This window comes from Bombus huntii, chromosome 6 (assembly GCF_024542735.1).
Source record: "Bombus huntii isolate Logan2020A chromosome 6, iyBomHunt1.1, whole genome shotgun sequence".
In the NCBI taxonomy this organism is placed as follows: Eukaryota; Metazoa; Arthropoda; class Insecta; order Hymenoptera; family Apidae; genus Bombus; species Bombus huntii.
The window spans coordinates 4836264-4848943 of record NC_066243.1 but is presented as its reverse complement, the minus strand read 5'-3'; the positions used below and the strand labels follow the sequence as shown (position 1 = coordinate 4848943).

At 32.9% G+C, this 12680-nt stretch overlaps 1 protein-coding gene across 1 annotated transcript in view; it reads right to left on the bottom strand.

Moving 5' to 3' along the window:
• Positions 1-12680, bottom strand: part of LOC126866941 (vesicular acetylcholine transporter) — a 201593-nt gene that overhangs the window by 93945 nt on the left and 94968 nt on the right. Inside the window, exon 4 of the mRNA XM_050620975.1 lies at positions 6267-6458. The gene's annotated coding sequence lies outside the window, so the exon portion shown is untranslated. The remainder of the gene's footprint in view (positions 1-6266; positions 6459-12680) is intronic.

The window sequence follows — 12680 nt, the reverse complement described above, 5'->3', positions numbered from 1 at the left end:
AAAAAATTTTTATTCTATATTTTCGGCTTCTTTTTTCGCGTAGAATCACTCCATTTCCGCTTGTACTACCAGTTACCAATCACACTGTATAATAGTAAGGTATGTGCACACTTCTAACTTGAATTATATGATTATAAAGCAGCATTTACGATTATTTTCTAAGGTGTGTTTATAATAATATTCATAGATTATCCTTCAAAGATATGGATGCAAACACAGTGCACCGTTAGATGCAAAATTTGTTCTATTAAAAATGTTTAATTGTTTAATGGAGCACTTTTTGTTTTAAAGTATCTTCTATTTATCGGTTATATTTAAAGTGTCCTAACTTTCAATTTTCATACCATTTTTATAATTGTAAGAATAACCACCAATGACCACCGTGGCGTCACGTGAGAAACCGTGACCGGTCATATATGACCAACGTGGCAGTTAAAGTGTTGACTAAGAAACCAAGAAAACCTTCTAAGCCTTTAATTGTATAATAAGCACGGAAACTCTGTAATTACAATTCCAAACTTCAAATTTATTGGTTGCGTCACTTAAATTTATCAACTAAAAAATACTTTCTATGAAGTTAGATATTTCGAGTGCTAAAAAACTTTTTCATGCTAACTGTTCGAGCAAGAAATCCAACAAACAGAATACTCGATATTTGTTCCTAATGAGGAATTATTATCGAGAAGGCGAAATCGACGTTTCCAAGGAACAAGTAGGTCGACTATCATAATTCCTGATTATATATATAGATATCTTTAGTCGATATCACTTAAACTCGGAGCATTTGACCTTTCAACCGTCTCAGAATGAATAATTAATAAAAAGTTTTAAAGGATCTTTGAAAGGAATAACTTTTAAACCCGAAGAGAATCTGTAAGGTACGTCAAAATAAGATGATATTAATTAGAACGCGCGAATTATTATTATACTTACAAAGATTTTCAAATGGTCACTACAGTTTTTATTTTAATATAACAACTTCTGTCGAATTTGGCATTTCAAAATAAATAGATACCATGTGTTCAATATTACGCATTTTTTAATTTCAGTTAACCTGTATATAATATCTATATCTATATACAGGGTGGTTTAAGGATCAATCGCCACGATTTTTCAGGTTAGATCAACAATAGTCGAACAAGAAGAATATTTCGAAGAAAAGTTAATCAATTTTTGATCGACTACAAATTTGCAATATTAAGAACTTAAAAAACATCGTACTACAACGAGAAATTAAAGTCAGCTCCACTTTTTTAATGGAACAACACATTTTTTTTTACACCATCCAATTCATTTTTAATTCTCCGTGAAAAGGTATTAACGCACCTGGTTCAAAACGTGATTAGTTTAAAAAATATGTTAGCTTTAATGTTGTAAAATTAATCGTGTGAAAGACAAGGAAAGATAGCGTAACACTTTTTTGTTTTTATGTTTTCCTTGTTTTTTATCCGACAAGTTTTACAACATTGAAGTTAAAACATCTTTTAAGCTAATCATGTTTGGATCCAAGTACCTTGATACCTTTTTGCAGAGAATTAAAAAATGCATTGTTCCTTTTAAAAAATAGAGGCGACGTTGACTTTTCAGCGAACTAAAGCTTTTTTTGAAATTTATGATATTGCAATTTGTAGTCGATTAAAAGCTGATTAACTTTTGTCCGAAACATTTTGTTCTCCGACTATCAGACGTGCGTGAAAAATCGCGGCAACTGATTTTTAGATCATCTGGTGCATACAGGATGTCCTGAATATAGTAATACAACAGTCCCGGTGGCGATTCGTGAAAAGATAAGCCGGAAAAAAAGAATAACATTTTTTCATTTAAAGCTTTATTTTTGAAAAAAAAGAGCGAATATTCGACACGAAACGATGTATTAATTGGGAGTTTCGAGCTATGAAACTCCTGCTTCTGCTTGTTTTCTGTTGGTGTTGTGTTATTAAGTATGGACATTCCCACGATATGCTTCCTGTTACTTTCTTTTGTTCAATCTGTATAGTTTATTGTTGCTGTTTAATCTGTATAGTTTCATAAATAAGCCAAGTGTAGTATTTTTTAAGAATCCTTTGATTAACGTAAGAAGCGTTGCTGCATATAAAGCTGTACACCCTTTGAGCTAAATTACTATAACTTTTCATACTGAATTACGCGTATTTTTAAAATTTTTAAGAGCCAAAACGATATTTACATTCAATTCTTCAACGTTGTTATTATTCTTGGAGTACACTTTGGATTTGGTAACACAAACACAAGCAGAAACACAAATTTCATACCTCGAAACTTGCAACTAATACACGTCATCTTTTTCGAAAATGAAGTCTTAAGGGGAAAAATATTATTCCTTTTTTTTTCAATTTATTTTTCCATGTACAATCACCACCCGGCTGATTCTACCACGATTTTAGAGACAGCCTGTATATAAATATGATTAGGTTGTCCGAAAAGTGTCTTTCTTTTACAGACACGTCTTTTACAATGATGCATCTTTATGCAAACATGAAACCTAATCTGTCGAACGTTGTGATCTCTATTTTGATAGAAGAAAATGGATCATACGTATTTCGATAAAATAATATAAAGCGGAAAATGTTGTGTATCCATTATTTCCTTATAAAAGAAAAGAAACTTAAATATTGATAACAAATTATATCTACTAAAGGCAGTTTGAAACAGCAATTTCTAACGTTTATTTCATTTTAACATTACCATGTTCGTGGCATTAATGTTCTCCGTATGGTTCTGTTCCATGACACGATGTTTAGCTGAATAACAAATGACAATCGTTATCGTAAGGCAAACGCAACGGTTAATTTATCACCGATGTTCATAGGAGTCTCCTACAAAGAACCGTCTGCAAATGCTATTTTGCTCGTTCAATTCATTTTGCATTAAGGATAATCAGGTTGATGTGATGAAAACGTAGTGATGTTTCAGGCATTTTAGAATTCGCAATATGAACAACGTGAGAAAAACTTGCAACATAGATTTACGGATCATTTGTTTTGTAGTGAACGAGAATTACTCTACTTCGGTAGCTACGTAATAATACGTAAGTACGTACATTTGTCCCGTTTCTTTGTAGTTTGATAAATTAAACAGGAAAAATAGAATTATCCTGAAATCTTTGATAATTATAATAACGTATTCATCTTTCATTATTATGAATAATTTATTAAAGAAATTTTAATTTAAAAAATAAATGATCTAATCTAATAAAAATTCAAATGTCCAATAATTTAAAAAGGAACTAAAAATTTTCTATTGTATTCAAATGTACATCTATCATTTAATAATTTTCGTTCGTTACTTTGCAAAATATAGCATAATTATCGTAACGTACTTAAAACTAACCATAAATTGAATTGACAATTTTAAGTATCTATATATATACAGTTTTATATTGAAAGTATTGTTTGTAAGTCCCTTTGCATTTATCTGAATGCCATCATTCAGTTAATATTTCTTTTAAAATAAATTCAAATCCGCTTGAGTCGATATATTGTCATTCGCATGAACGTGACATAACTATTTGAACGTAACTGAAAACATTTATAGTTATCAAAATAACCGATATAAAAGATGTACATCGGAAAAGTGAGGTATCCTCGTGAGACGGTGCGGATTGAAGCATATCTTTTATACTCTGAATATTCAACGAGACAGTCATGTAAGCTTTGCGTCGCGTCGTTTGAAGATTTTTGAGAATGGCAGATTGACATTTACTTTTTGCATCTATAAGAAGCAACTCCCACTAAATGTCACGTAAACGCCATGTGCAACGATCGATGATAAAAAAGAAATACATTTATTTCACAAAAATAGTTTAAATGTGCTTATGGTAAAATTTTTAAAATTGTGGTATTAAGTTATTCTTTAAAAATTTTAAAATAGGTATTTTTTTCACTTAAATAAGATTCATTATCGTTGCATGATAAAGATGGTTTAATTTTTTCGGTGTTTGCAATATTAAAATTTATTATCGTGGAGAGAAATTAGCTCCAATACGAATACAGTTGTTAAAATATTATATGACAAATTTTTGGGGTTACTCCCATCCGTTCTGTTTTAAATGACTTTCGTTTAAAAGAGCTTGTTTTGTATTCGAACAATATTTTTCAATATTTTATCAGGATAAAGATATATGTATGCAATGTATCTATAGTTTGAAGGCTTGTGTCTGCATTTCAATCGCTATATCGCCGATTATTTTAGTAAAATATAATCACCACTTATCTTACTACAAAATATCTACCTCTTAACATTATATTCTTCGCGAACCTTTCGTTTAAAAGCGTTGTATACATGTATAATGTATCAAAGTTTTAAAAACATTGTTAATTTATTCCTATAGCGACTTCAAGCATATTTTATTCCTACATAAATATTATACAGAATGTCTCTAAAATCATGGTACAAGCGGTTGGATGGTGATTCTACATGTAAAAATAAGTTGAAGAAAAAGAATGACACTTTTTTCTTTGAAGCTATGTTTTCGAGAAATATGAATTTGAAGATCCGTCAGGTACCCGTGTGCTAATTCTAAGTTTCGAGGTACCCCATTTTTCTTTCAGCTCGTGCTGATGTTAATTTTATTAGACGAGCAGAGCTATGCATGCAGCAACGCGATATATTTAACACGTGTTACGTTAATAGAAAGATTTTTTAAAAGTAATACTCTTATCCTTATTCATAAAATCATTCTAAATGTACATAAATATCAACACGAGGGGAAAGAAAAGTCGGATATCTCGAAACTTATAATTGGTACACAGTCACCCGACCGATCTTCAATCTCATTTTTCTCAAAAAGGAGTCTTAAACAAAAAAATGTTATTCTTCTTTTTCGACTCATGTTTGCACGTAGAATCACTACTCGGGCGCTTGTACTATGCTTTCTAAGACACCATGTATATTAATCTTATCGAACATGTAGGTCTCCTATTCATCATTCTATAAAACTTCCAATGTATTTGGTTCATGATAATTCATGATCAATACCTATATTCATTTTCTAAACTGTATCCAAGATTTCAATTCTCCTATTTATTAACGGAGTATGCATAAGCTTTCATTTATCGTATATATTCGGCTATAAATGTATAAGATGATATAAGATTTAAAATTAGACAAAATAATTCAGGCATTATTTGCGTTACGGTCTCTATGATTTTGCTACTATATTGTTGTTTTATTTGAACACAGTCTTTCTAAAAAAAACCTTTCAAAAAGTGAACAAATTTCAGCGTGGGGAAAGGAATATTAGAAATTTTCAATCTCAGACCCGGTCAAAAAGAATGATGCTACATCATTTAAATTTCGCAACGGAGGTACTCTATCATTCACCAATAATAAAAGCAAGTGATGTTTATGAATCTTTTTTAGACTAACTGCTTATGTGGGTTTAAGCTTCTTTGGGAATGTAAACAGATAGTCCTGAAGTACAAAGGTATTTTTTTTTATTTCAATTCTTCTTATTATTTGTTGTATACTGTACGAGTCTTGTGATGACCTTTGGTAACGTAGCATATTATTGATGTACAGTATAGCATCTGCCACAGTCATCAGAATGTTGAGGAATTTTCTTAAAATTAGATATTTTACGGCGGGATCGAACCTGTTTTTGAAAGTGACACAACGAAGACTATATTTGGAGAAAAATGTGAATATTTGAATAATAAAATGAAAATAAGAGGAATAATGAAGAACCTGAAGACTATATTTACATCCAAAGAAGGCCTAGTCCCAATAGTAACTAATAGTTAGTCTAAAAAAAATCATGAGAATTACATTTTTTTATTGTTGCCACACGAGAATCCTAAACCTTAAGGCCGATACAAATCAGCGTCGCAACATCATCTTCTAATCATTTATCGGTGTAGTAAAACAACAAAGAGTTGAGAACAGACGAGTTAGAAAATACTTATTTCAACATCTTTTGCGTTTCTAATATCAAATGCAAAAATTACCCAGATATTTTCAACTTTGTATAGTACAGGCAATACATTTTAATAACTGTATTGCGTGCAACATAACAATGCAAGGAACAATTGTTTTGAGCAGTGTAGCATGTATCTGGAATATGTTCTCGTTTGAAAAGTTCGCCTCTGCTTTAAATATTTTATGTTGGTCTTCGAAGGTATCTTTGCTTCGTACGTTAACTTTAAAATTCAACTGCATTCAATATAAGTCGCAACAAAGAACGAACAGTTGCAATAATAATAAGAATTCTGTGCCATCGTAAGATACGAAAAGTGGCAAAATTCGCTTACCCAGTTGGACACCTTTTGTCGACGTTCCAAAAGACGTTGTTGCAGCTTCGGTCCAGGTCCAGAAAGGAAAGCTTTCACCAGGTTCCTGGTTTTCGGCAGATGATTCGGAGCGATTACCTCGACCTGGGTCAAATATTTCTGCAAGGTTGACTCTAAATCCGGGACCGGAAGATTCGGTAGAGTGGCTTCCTTCTGTAATGTGAGAACAAGAAAATTGGTGATTATCGTGATAAAAATCACCGATAAAAGTCAATCGTTATGTTAATTCATGGGAAAGGGGAAACGGAGCGGAATGAACGATCGATTTATTCGCTCAAAATGGCTCACGGTTGATTTACAACGTTGTTTAAAGGTTAATCGCAGAGGTCCTGACATTTACCACTGTAGCAGAATGCTTGCAACGATCGTTGTTGAAAATGTTTAAACAGAACAAACATGAAGAGCTTCGTGCTCGATAAGTTAAAGGGCACACTTATCAGCCGGTCGAGGTCATTTTATACTATTTATCGCTAGAAATATCGTAATATCACGCGCATGAATCACTGGAGGAACGAAATCTTTACGTTTTACGAATATTTACAGAAATACGGTGCTGTGAATATTTATAGAGAGTGGTCCAAAAATTAGTCCTCACGATTTTTCAGACGTTTCTGATAGTCGGACAAAAAAATGTTCCGAGCGAAAGTTTATGAATTTTCAATCGATCACAAATTGCAATATTGCGAATTTCAGAAGTTTTGCTTCAATGAAAAATCATGGTGTCAGTCAGAGTCATCTCTGACAAATCACTGATCATGCCTAGATATTTTAAGTGAAATCGTTTTGTTTTAAATCGTTTTGCATGGCGAGTTATTGCCTCTCATAACCGAAATAGAACACAGAAAGGCAATTTTTCAACGAGACAATGTTCCTATTCATACAGTTGCCACTACAAAAAAGTGATTTCAAGATTTCGAAATAGAATTATTATCCATCTGATCGAGAACCTGTGAAGAATTTTAGCAAGAAAAACTTATGATCAGGAGAAGCCACCTATAGAACATATCGTGGAACTTGAGAAAAGAATAAAATCCACTTGAGCGGATTTTTGAAACGAAACTTTAAATAAGTCAGTTGATAGTGTACTTATCAGATTGATAGACGTGATGAAAAATAAAGGGAAACCCAATAAATATTACACGCAAAGGTAACAAAATTAACGTTGAGTTTATATTTTTTCACAACCAAAAACATAATTTTAAGAGAAAATTCATTTTTTTCCAGTCTTTTAGAGGAAAAAGCTTTTGTTTGTTGTATCTCAAGTTTTATGTTATGTTATAATACGAAATATATAATATAAAATTATAATTATTATAATATACAAGATTTTGTCAATTTTTGTTTGAATATTATAAAAAATCTATAGATGGGGTTCATTTTATAATTACTCGCGGTACTGTACAATGTTTCTGCTCACCTGACTTTAAGGGCTGCCTATATTTTTCCATTAAAATTGCGTCTAAAATCGCTGTGATTTTCAAACGTCCTGTTTTCCTCTATGTTCCTTCTATATATTATATTATACTATATATATTCCTTCTATATATGTTCCTTTTATATTCCATCTGTTTTTCAGTCAAGGAACATAAATTGCAAGCTACCTGCATATGTTTACTGGTAGCTCATCACGGTCTTCAAAAGTTGCCTATTTTAGAAACCTAATTGATCAGTTCAAAATACAACAATCTATAAAACATAAAAAATAAGATATACTATCTAAAGGATATGCTTGAACTTTGTATTTCAATCCAATTTATTAACATTTGCAGCACAAGAATGACCCGATTAATGCTTGTTACAAATGTCATTCAACAGTATAATATTACATAATTTTACATAAATATAATTTTACATATAATAAGTATAAAATTCAATTAAAATATTTATCCGAAAGTTTCTTTCGTTCCATAAGGTGATAATTGATAGACAATAATTTCTGTTTTATATTATTTTATTGAATTACGTATGATCCATTTCGTTCTATTACTATTATCATGTTCGTGCATAATTCAATAAACTAAAATAAAACAAAAAATATTGTGCGTCTATTATTTCCTTATAAAACGAAAGAAACATTTCGGACAACCTAATATTACATAAATATAATATTTCATATGACGGTTATAAATAAAATACACTAATCGTCAGAAAGAATGTGAACGAGAACTGAATTGAATTCAAAATTCGACGAATGATCGGCAAACGTTAGTGGAAGCAAAGTGGATCGATCGGTCGGGTTTCAACAAGTTCAGGGGTGCATCGTGCACAGAGAAGAGCCTTCCAACATGCGATTCGTTGGCCTTTACGATGTCACGGTGATTGTAAAATAAAGAATCAATCGAGAAACGAAGCGTGTCTATGGGAGTAAGGGCCCTTAAGGCCGGCACGGTTCGTTGATCAGAATCCCCTTTTGCCTCGGCCTAACAAGACCGAGTCTGCGAACCGAACGCAACTCGACCCTTCCTTCTTCGTTGCGAAATGTTTCCGGCAAGTGGAGTCAGGGAGGAACAGGGACAGTTACAGCCTCTCCTCTCTTTTTCGCCACGCTTGTTCGAGTATTTAGTTTCATTAACCAGCGTGCTTCGACCTATGCTCGAGGACAGCCAACAACGTTGTGGAATCAACACGCGTCGCTTGACTCATGACCAACAACGAGGAAGCGGGATGCTAGTGATTTATGTGACAACCGGTGTGTCGAGTGACACGCTTTCTACGCGTGTTTCGCGTTGATGTATGGCTGATCGTTGAGCACGTAATAACGTGTACGATCCGCGGAAGAGTTTGTTTTAGTTTCGGCTAATTTAGCTTGTTCCGGTTTAAAGGAAAGTTTTAAGATCTTCGTCGAGTCATCTTTTGGGTAGAAATTATTATAATTACGAAGCTGAAAATTAAACAGAGCAACTCAGTTTCAATTTATTATATATATGCTCTGGAACATACTGGCACAATCTGTTCATTAAGTACGATCATTAATTGCTTCGAAGCATAGCTACGATTACGTAAATACAATAAATGCAACTGATTTGTAATGTCGAAATAGTTTGGAGGTCATATTATGGAGATATCATAATCACTTTCAGTTATAAAGTTTGTACGTAAACTCGATGAACCTTCTTTGTAATTATTAAAAAATATATTCTTTTTACAAAATAAGTAAGGAATTAACTAAGCGTCACAAATTTATTGCTATCACACCATTTCAAAATTTATAAGATATTTATGAGATATTATATCTACGAGCAGCGAGTCGTGCAAACGTACGATTGAATTTGCTCATTCGCTTGTGAATTTCGGTTGTTTGAACAACCAAATCATAGGTAAGTGAGAAAATTAGTGAACCTCTACCGTTCAATAACGACTATATATTTGTACATGTATATATGCACGTAATGTATTGGTATATCGCTAATGAAAAATTTAGTTATCACATCTGTTTTCCTCTTTAAAAAATTGCAAAATAAAGTTCAAGTAAAAATATAAAAATCGAAAGTGCGCTAGCTATTTTATTGTTTTTTCTTTTCTGTCTTGTTATATTCACTGCATGATATCCGAAGAAGAATTCCTGAAAAATTTCTGATTTGTCTTAGAAAGAAGAATGCACACATACATATAAATAAGGCAGACATTTATGTTTCATCTTTTTACTTTCGTCTCTTGACGTAAAGTTGACTGTAAAAATAGTAATAATATATTTAACTTCAACGATCGTCAGAAAGAATACTTCGTCCATCGTGCATTTAACATAACGTCCTTTGCATTTTGTGATGTTGAGTGTCATTTTATAGCAACCTTATAATTTCAAAAATATACTCATTAAGACATGATATTTTTCATAAATTTACATTTTGACATTGATAGGTTAGCAAGTTTGCACTTACTATTTGACAAAATTAATAGCCCACCAATTTCCGACAACAGAGTATAAAATTAAAAATAAGGTACGATCAAGTTGGTATAAAACTTTCTATCATCTCGAATAATTCTGAACTATTATCAATCAATGTCAAAGGATTAATTCTGATTTAAGGTTTACCTACAGCTCTTTATCATAATCATTATAATATAATAACTTATATTATGAATATATGGCAAAAAAAAATCGGCAAATTTTTCCACCAATAAAATTATATATTAAATCCATTCTTCTTAATAAAACGGTTTATCTTCTCTCATTTTTCATTTTCATTTTTCGTTCGATTTCACCGCTGCACCACGTGATTGAAACATAGAAACATCGATAAAATTCTTTCAGATTTCAAACAGCCAAAAAGCTAAAAAATTAACCTACACAGAGTGAGATATCATGTTTGTCTATGCTTATCAAGTTTATCTTAACCAGCGCGCAGCTGTTTCGTTTTTAACTAATCGATTCGCTTACGAAACACTCGCTTAGTATCACTGTTTGGTACTTTGCGAACGATCGAATCAGTGTCACTTAAAGCTCGACGCAAAGCCGAGAGAACGATGATTAAATTTCAATCGTTCGTTGACGATCGAACGACGTCAGTCGAACTCTACGGGAATTGGGAAACGAGTGTCGTATATGTTATTCCGTTCACGAAACGAATCCGGAGAATGCCGGTAACGAGTTCGATTATCTCGGTTGCCATGAGTCAGTTTTGTCCCGAAGCCGGTCCCTCGGTGTTGCGGGCCAGCCCGTCCGCTTCGTACGAGCCTCGAAACGTAACGGGTGTCTGGATTCCCAGGAGGTTTTCTACCCCCTTTTCAAGGCTCATTGCTATGCACCGCTCGAAACTCTGCTAACGACCTTTGCACGCCGAGAGCCCCAACATCCAGCCGACTTTTCGATCCGGAACGAGCTTATCGAGCCGCGCGATTGCGTGGATTTGAAATATTCGATACCGTAGCCTGGATTTTGTTCGATCCCAGCGGCTTACTTTCAAAACGACTTAAATCCTAGTTTAAAAAAGAACAAGGAGAGGAGAAATAAAAGCGGTAGCGGGCAGGAAGGTTCTTCGTGTGTGATTTCGCGTATGTACGAGGTTTGATAAGACGATATTAAAATTAGAAAAATTAGAAAATAGTATTTTAATCCTTCGTCGGTTAAGAGGCAAACGAATACCAAAATATTGTCACATTATTTTTTAGCAACTGAGTATCGTTATGGTTACATCGATAACTTATAAAAGTTTAAAAAGCTTTATAAAAGTGACAATGTCGTTTGGTCGTTTCAGTTTTCTAAGCTGTCTATTTTTTTACTTTTTCTTTATGAATTTATATAATGTGGTTAATCTGAAGGAGCATCGAAGTTTGAAAGCGTATTTTTAGTGAAATGAATAGACAGATTTTTGTATATCCGGTAAGTTAGTTTGGAGTTGTTTGAATCAAGAGATAATTCGACAAGTCTGGACGAGGCTCTATCGAGTTGTACGACCGGATACGAGCACGATACAGCTTGTTTTCGCAATTAGCAAGTAGCGTCGTGTGGCGAGCAACGTGTGATCACGTTTACAGGACGGTTGATGTTGCAATGAAACAGCGCTAGGGAGAAAGAGCGAGAAATTGGAGGGCAGTGGGAAAGGAAGGGTAATTATTTCGAATTCAGTGCGTTCGAATGAAAGGCGCATCCGATTGATTATTATCGAATCGAGCAAACGAGGTCTGCTTGATCGAGGCCATTCAGGCATTCTCGTCGGGACGAGGATGTACAGCGTGCCATGTTGGTCGTATATCTCATCGATAATTGTGACGCGAGAATTTTACTTGTATAATTAAATGATGCCATGTCTCGGGAAAGTCGAGCGTTCCATGCCGCGTAACATCCAAGTTTCAATATCTGATGTAATTTAAATTATGGATATTCTTAATAATAATAAAATATGAATATATAAATATATAAATATACATAAAATATAAATGAATATATAAATTAATACAAAATAGTAAACGTGATAAATAAATTATGATAAAATGATAAATTATGAACTCTTTACATAATAAATTAATAATAAATTGAGGTATAATATAATATGACAAAAACATAATAAATTAATAATAAAATATAAATTCCTTATGAATGCATCTTATTGAGTATGAACTAATGGAATGTTTGTATTTCTCATAATACTTCCAATCTAACATAAACATAATTGAACCTCGGTAACTCGAATTTCACAGATTCTGATTTATCGAAATTTTTTAAGTAAAGAAGGTTTAACAAACGAATATTCCACATATATACGAAGCTTCGTACGAAGGTACAACTACGTTCACCTTTTTGGAGTGTTAGTTTTTTAATCTCTTAGGTACGATGCGCCACTATGGTGGCTCACTCTAATAATTCATTCGCTCACCGTTTGGACCTTGATTTTGGACCGTTTGGAAAATGATTTTTTTCATTTGTCTTGCTTCACA